The sequence below is a fragment of the Triticum dicoccoides genome, chromosome 1A (genome assembly GCF_002162155.2).
Source record: "Triticum dicoccoides isolate Atlit2015 ecotype Zavitan chromosome 1A, WEW_v2.0, whole genome shotgun sequence".
NCBI lineage: Eukaryota > Viridiplantae > Streptophyta > Magnoliopsida > Poales > Poaceae > Triticum > Triticum dicoccoides.
This window is the reverse complement of record NC_041380.1, coordinates 245,737,930-245,744,418: the sequence shown is the minus strand read 5'-3', so window position 1 is coordinate 245,744,418 and position 6,489 is coordinate 245,737,930.

The following is a 6,489-nucleotide window of genomic DNA, read 5'->3' as shown; positions in this document are numbered from 1 at the left end:
GCCGGAAATGCTGTTGGAACAGTGCTATTTGAGTTTATTGTCAGATCTGCTGCACCAAATAGCTATTTGTCATTTTTGCCACGATTAATGTGTGCATGATATGCTCATGAGCTCTACATGTGTTTTGTTATATGATTTGCCATCTTTACAAGGTGCTATCCATGTATTTTTGTGATGTGTGTGGTGACTAGCACAAGCTAGCATAACCCCAAGCACGCCAAGGTCAACTTGATGAACGCAGCTTAGGCAGAGGACTCGTGAGATGTCATCATGGGTAACCTTCCTGTTAACGTTGTTCCTGCAAAAGTACTTTTTGACAATGGTGCATCGCATTCTTTCATTTCCAAACCTTTTGCATCAAAGTATGAGTGTGATTATCAGTATTTGCAAAGTTCCTTGCAAATCGTGTCACCGGGCAAGCAAATGACAGCTAATACCTGCGTCCCGGATGTTACTATCACGTTGGGCGACTACAAATTTCTAGCTTCTCCTATTGTTCTGGGCGACTCGGATATTGATCTTATTCTTGGAATGGATTGGCTTTCTAAGCACAAGGCGCATCTTGATTGTGCTGCCAGGCAAATTCAATTGACTCATTCGTCTGAGGATGTAATTGTCTTTGCCGCTCATGATGATACAATCTGTCTATTTTCTCTCAATGAGAAGGGCGAACTAGATGCTATCTCGCAAATTCCAGTCATTTGCGAATATCAAGACGTCTTTCATGAAGAGCTTCCAGGAATGCCTCCGACAGGCCAGTTGAATTCGTCATCGATCTTGAGCCTGGCACGGAACCGGTTTGCAAGCGTCCTTACAAGCTCGGACCTGAAGAGTTGAAGGAGCTGAAGAAGCAACTCGATATTCAAGAGCGAATGGGTCTCATCCGACCTAGTTCCTCTCCGTGGGGTTGTGGAGTACTCTTTGTGAAGAAGAAGGATGGAACGGACCGACTTTGTGTTGACTACTGTCCATTGAACAAGAAGACTATCAAGAACAAATACCCACTTCCCAACATCAACGAGGTGTTCGAACAACTCAAAGGTGCCCAAGTATTCTCCAAGCTTGATCTCCGTATGGGTTATCACCAGATTCGAATCCGTGAGCAAGATATTCCCAAGACGGCTTTCAGGACAAGCTATGGTTCATATGAGTACACTGTCATGTCTTTTGGCCTCGTCAATGCTCCTCCGACTTTCTCTCGCATGATGAACTTCATATTCAACGCCTACACAAACGACTTTGTTTTGGTCTATCTCGACGACATTCTGTCTTTTCGAAGAACAAGGAAGATCATGCCAAGCATTTGCGTTTGGTGCTCGATAAGCTCAGGGAACATCAATTCTACGCCAAGTTCTCAAAGTGCGAGTTTTGGCTCAATGAGGTTCTTTATCTTGGTCATATCATCTCTGCCAAGGGCATTGCGGTAAATCCTGAGAAGGTGTCTGCAATTGTGAATTGGGAACCACCTTAGAACGTGAAGCAACTCTGTAGCTTCCTCGGTCTCGCATGCTACTGTCGAAGGTTCGTTGAGAACTTTTCAAAGATCGCGAAGCCTCTTTCAAACCTTCTCCAGAAGCACGTCAAGTACGTTTGGTCTCCGGAATGTGACATCGCTTTCAACACATTGAAAGAGAAATTGGTCACTGCTCCAGTTCTGACTCCTCCTGATGAATCCAAACCGTTCGAGGTCTTCTGCGATGCCTCTCTCCAAGGTCTTGGTGCAGTGTTGATGCAAGAAAATAAAGTTGTGGCTTATACCTCTCGCAAGTTGAAGCCCAATGAGAAGAACTACCCCACTCATGACCTCGAGTTGGCGGCAGTTGTGCATCCTCTTTTGACTTGGAGACATCTCTTATTGGGAAGAAAAGTGGACATCTTCACTGACCACAAGAGTCTCAAGTACATTTTCACTCAGCCCAATCTCAACCTCAGGCAGACTCGTTGGGTCGAAATGATTCAAGAGTATAATCCGAGTATCGAGTATACTCCAGGCAAGGCCAATGTGATTTCTGACGCATTGAGCAGGAAAGCGTACTGCAACAGTCTGATTCTCAAGCCTTATCAACCCGAGCTTTGTGAAGCTTTCCGCAAACTTAATCTGCAAGTTGTTCCTCAAGGTTTCCTCGCCAACCTTCAAGTCTTTCCTAGTTGGAAGAGTAGATTCGTCAGGCTCAACTTCTTGATGCTATGGTGAAGAAGGTGAAGATTGGGATTGCCAAGATTCAACCCAAGTACAAGTGCTACCGCCTTGATGACAAGAATACTCTCTTCTTCGAGGATCGTATTGTTGTGCCCAAAGGTGACCTTCATAAAGTGATCATGAACGAGGCTCACAATTTACTCCTCTCCATCCACCCTGGGAGTACGAAGATGTATCAGGACCTCAAGCAGGCTTATTGGTGGACTCGAATGAAGCGCGAGATTTCTCAGCTCGTGAATGAATGTGATGTCTGCAGAAGAGTGAAGGCAGAACACCAAAGGCCAGCTAGTCTCCTCCAACCTCTTGCCATTCTAGAATGGAAGTTTGACCACATTGAGATGGACTCCGTGACTGGGTTTCCAAAGTCCAAGCGTGGCAATGATGCTATATTCGTTGTCATCGACAAACTCACTAAAGTGGCTCACTTTCTGCCTATCAAAGAGTCTATCACTGCAGCTCAATTGGCGGAGCTGTATACCTCTCGGATTGTCTCGCTACACGGTATTCCACAGGTGATCTCTTCAGACCGTGGCAGCATCTTTACCTCCATGTTTTGGGATTCTTTTCAGAAGGCCATGGGCACCAACATCCGCTTCAGCACAGCTTTCCATCCTCAAACTAGCAGTCAAGTCGAGCGTGTCAATCAGATTCTTGAAGATATGCTCAGAGCTTGTGTGATCTCCCTCAGTATGAAGTGGGAGGATTGTCTTCCATATGCTAAATTCTCCTACAACAACAGTTTTCAAGCAAGTTTGGGCAAGGCCCCATTCGAAATTATGTATGGCAGGAAGTGCCGTACCCCTCTCAACTGGTCTGAAACCGGTGAACGTCAACTTCTTGGAAATTACTTAATCACAGAGGCAGAGGAGATGTGTAAAGTCATTCGAGATGACCTCAAAGCAGCGCAATCGCGCCAGAAGAGCTACTATAATAGTAAGCACCGTGATTTGGCTTTCGAGATCGGAGATCATGTTTACCTCCGCGTCTCTCCAATGAAAGGTACTCGTCGCTTCAGTATCAAAGGGAAGCTTGCCCCTAGATACGTGGGTCCTTTCAAGATCGTCAATAAGAGAGGCGATCTCGCCTATCAACTCAAGCTTCCTTGAAACTTTGCAAATGTGCACGACGTGTTCCATGTCTCTCAGCTCCGCAAGTGCTTCAAGACTCCTGACCGCACCGTCAACTTCGAAGACATGGATCTCCAAAAAGATCTCTCTTATCTTGAGCACCCCGTTGCTATTCTTGAAGAGACTGAACGCAAGACTCGCAATAATCAATCAAATTCCTCAAAGTCAAGTGGTCACACCATTCCGACCGTGAAGCCACCTGGGAGCGCGAGGATCACCTCCGTTTTGAGTACCCGACGTTCTTCCAGTCCTAGATCTCGGGACGAGATCCTTTCGTAGTGGTGGAGTGTTGTAACACCCCGGATGTAATTTACCTAATATGTACTCCAACTCTTGTCGTTTTCGACGCTAAGTTATTTTATTTTCTCGAGTTCGGGTTTTTGTCTCCATTGTGTTGTTGTCGTTGTCATGCATCTCATATCATGTCATCATGTGCATTGCATTTTCATACGTGTTCGTCTCATGCATCCGAGCATTTTCCCCGTTGTCCGCTTTGCATTCCGGCGCTCCTATCTCCTCCGGTGGTCCTTTCTACCTTTCTTTCATATGTGGGGGTTAAACATTTCCGGATTGGACCGAGACTTGCCAAGCGGCCTTGGTTTACTATCGGTAGACCGCCTGTCAAGTTTCGTACCATTTGGACTTCGTTTGATGCTCCAATGGTTAACCGAGGGACCGGGAAGGCCTCGTGTGTGTTGCAGCCCAACACCCCTCCAATTTTTCCCAAAACCCACCAAAACCCTCTCCATCATCTAGAGCGTTCGATCACGATTGTGTGGCCGAAAACCGCACCTCATTTGGACACTCCTAGCTCCTCCTATGCCTATAAATAGGTCCTCCTCCGAATTCCCGGATCTCCTTCGTCCCCAAACCCTAAAAAATCGCATTGCGCCACGCCGGACATGTCCGTCCCTGGCCGGACGCTTCACACCGCCGCGCCCGGCCAGTGATAGTGCGCCACGTGTCGCCGCCGCATCGCTCTTGCTGCCGGCCCCCGAGCCCATTTTCCTCCGCGCCGCCCATGCCTGCCCTTCCCCGCCCGAGCCGGCAAGATCCTTCGCCGGCCACCGCGACTGCCATCTCCGGTCACCGCCTCGCCTCGTCGCCAGCCATCGCCTCGGCCGCCGATCCTCGCCGCCCGCGGCCACTCCGGTGCGCCGCTCCTCGCCGGCCCCGACGAACTATGGCGCCGACCCCGGTGAACATCGATCTGCGCGCCGCCCGTTCTCAGATCCAGATCTGAAACCCTAGGGTTGACTTCATTTTTTCCTAAGCCTGCAGATTATATTGCCATGTTCGTCATGCTATATCTCCTCATCCGTAGATCTGTTTTGGGCGTGCAGCATATCAAAATGTTCGCCTCAGAGAGTACATCATTTTATATCATTGCATCATTTTCATTTGAGCTCATATTGATGCCAGAAATTCTGTTGGAAGAGTGCTATTTGAGTTAATTGTCAGATCTGCTGCACCAAATAGTTATTTGTCATTTTTGCCATGATTAATGTGTACATGATATGCTCATGAGCTCTACATGTGTTTTGTTATATGATTTGCCATCTTTACAGAGGTGCTATCCATGTATTTTTGTGATGTGTGTGGTGACTAGCACAAGCTTGCAAAGTGGTACATTCACTAATGCTGATTTCAGGGACTTAGCAATTCCACTAAGTCCTTGATCTGTTTTTATCATGATGCCATATGTTCATGTTGTTTCCTAGTGATCCGTGCCTCTTTTGAGGATGATTAGTAAGGATGATTTGTTAATCTTGTAGTGCTCTATCTATCCATGTCTTTGTTTGAAATTATGGAGCACCCTAGCTTGAGTCAATCGAGCTCTACTTTTGCTATTTCGTGAATCTGGGCAGATTGTCTACTTGTTAGCGATTTTGCCGAGGATGTTGTAGTTGATCTGTGCATGCTATGTTGTTGTTCTTGCCATGTCTAGATTATATAATGTGTATTCTTGATTGGTGTATGCTTAGATTGTCATGACATGCTCTGTAGTGAGTGCATTGAGCTCGTGAACATGCCTACTTGATATCTGATTTGCATGCTCCAGTTTTTCTCTAAGTCTGAGATCTGATTATGCTTTTGCCATGTTCACATGCTTGCAATTGTATTTTCTGATCCCTTTTGGCTCAAGGTCACTAAGGGACTTTTGTTAAGCTCTTTGATTATCTCCATGCCATGCCTTACTTTGCCATGTTAAGTTCCTGTAGCATCTAGTGTTCATGCTTCAAAGTGTGCTACCTGTTTTGAAATTCCAGTCTTGTGTTAATTTCACTAAGTCTGAAACCTGTTTACCAATTGCACTTTTGCCATGCTTGTTTGAACCTGTTAATGGATGAATTGGCCGTAGCTCAGTGTTCATATTTTGTTAAGCATCATGAGTGGATCCCTGCCATGTATTTTGTTGCCATGTTTGGGTGCTGTAGCATGTTTAACTTGTTGCATTTATATGGCTAATTGTTGTTTATCGCAGACCGGTGCCATATTTGTTTTGCTTGCCATTTCTAAACCGTGCATCCGATTCCGGCGTTCTTTATATCGATTTCAACCGAAATCACCTCACCTTTCCAGTGGCACTCTTGGATTTCCAAGTTGAGGCCAGGTTCATTCATTCCTTGTCAAATCTTGCATATGCATCACATATCGCATCCCGCATAGCATACCATGTTTGCATCATGTTGTTTGAGCTTTGCACGTGGTTGATTGTGTTCTTGTTGCTTGTTTATCTTGCTTGGGTAGAGCCGGGAGACGAGTTCGCTAACGAGGAGCCCGTTGAGTTTGCTTTCGAGGATCCAGTCAACTCTGACAACTTTGCAGGCAAGATGATCATACCCTCGAAATCACTTCTATCTTTGCTTTGCTAGATGCTCGCTCTTTTGCTATGCCTATGCTACGATGCCTACCACTTGCTTATCATGCCTCCCAAATTGCCATGTCAAATCTCTAACCCACCATGTCCTAGCAAACCGTTGATTGGCTATGTTACCACTTTGCTCAGCCCCTCTTATAGCGTTGCTAGTTGCAGGTGAAGATTGGAGACCGTTCCTTGTTGGAACATTATTTTCTTGTTGGGATATCACTATATTATCTTGTTATCTTAATGCATCTATGTACTTGGTAAAAGGTGGAAGGCTCGGCCTTTTGCCTAGT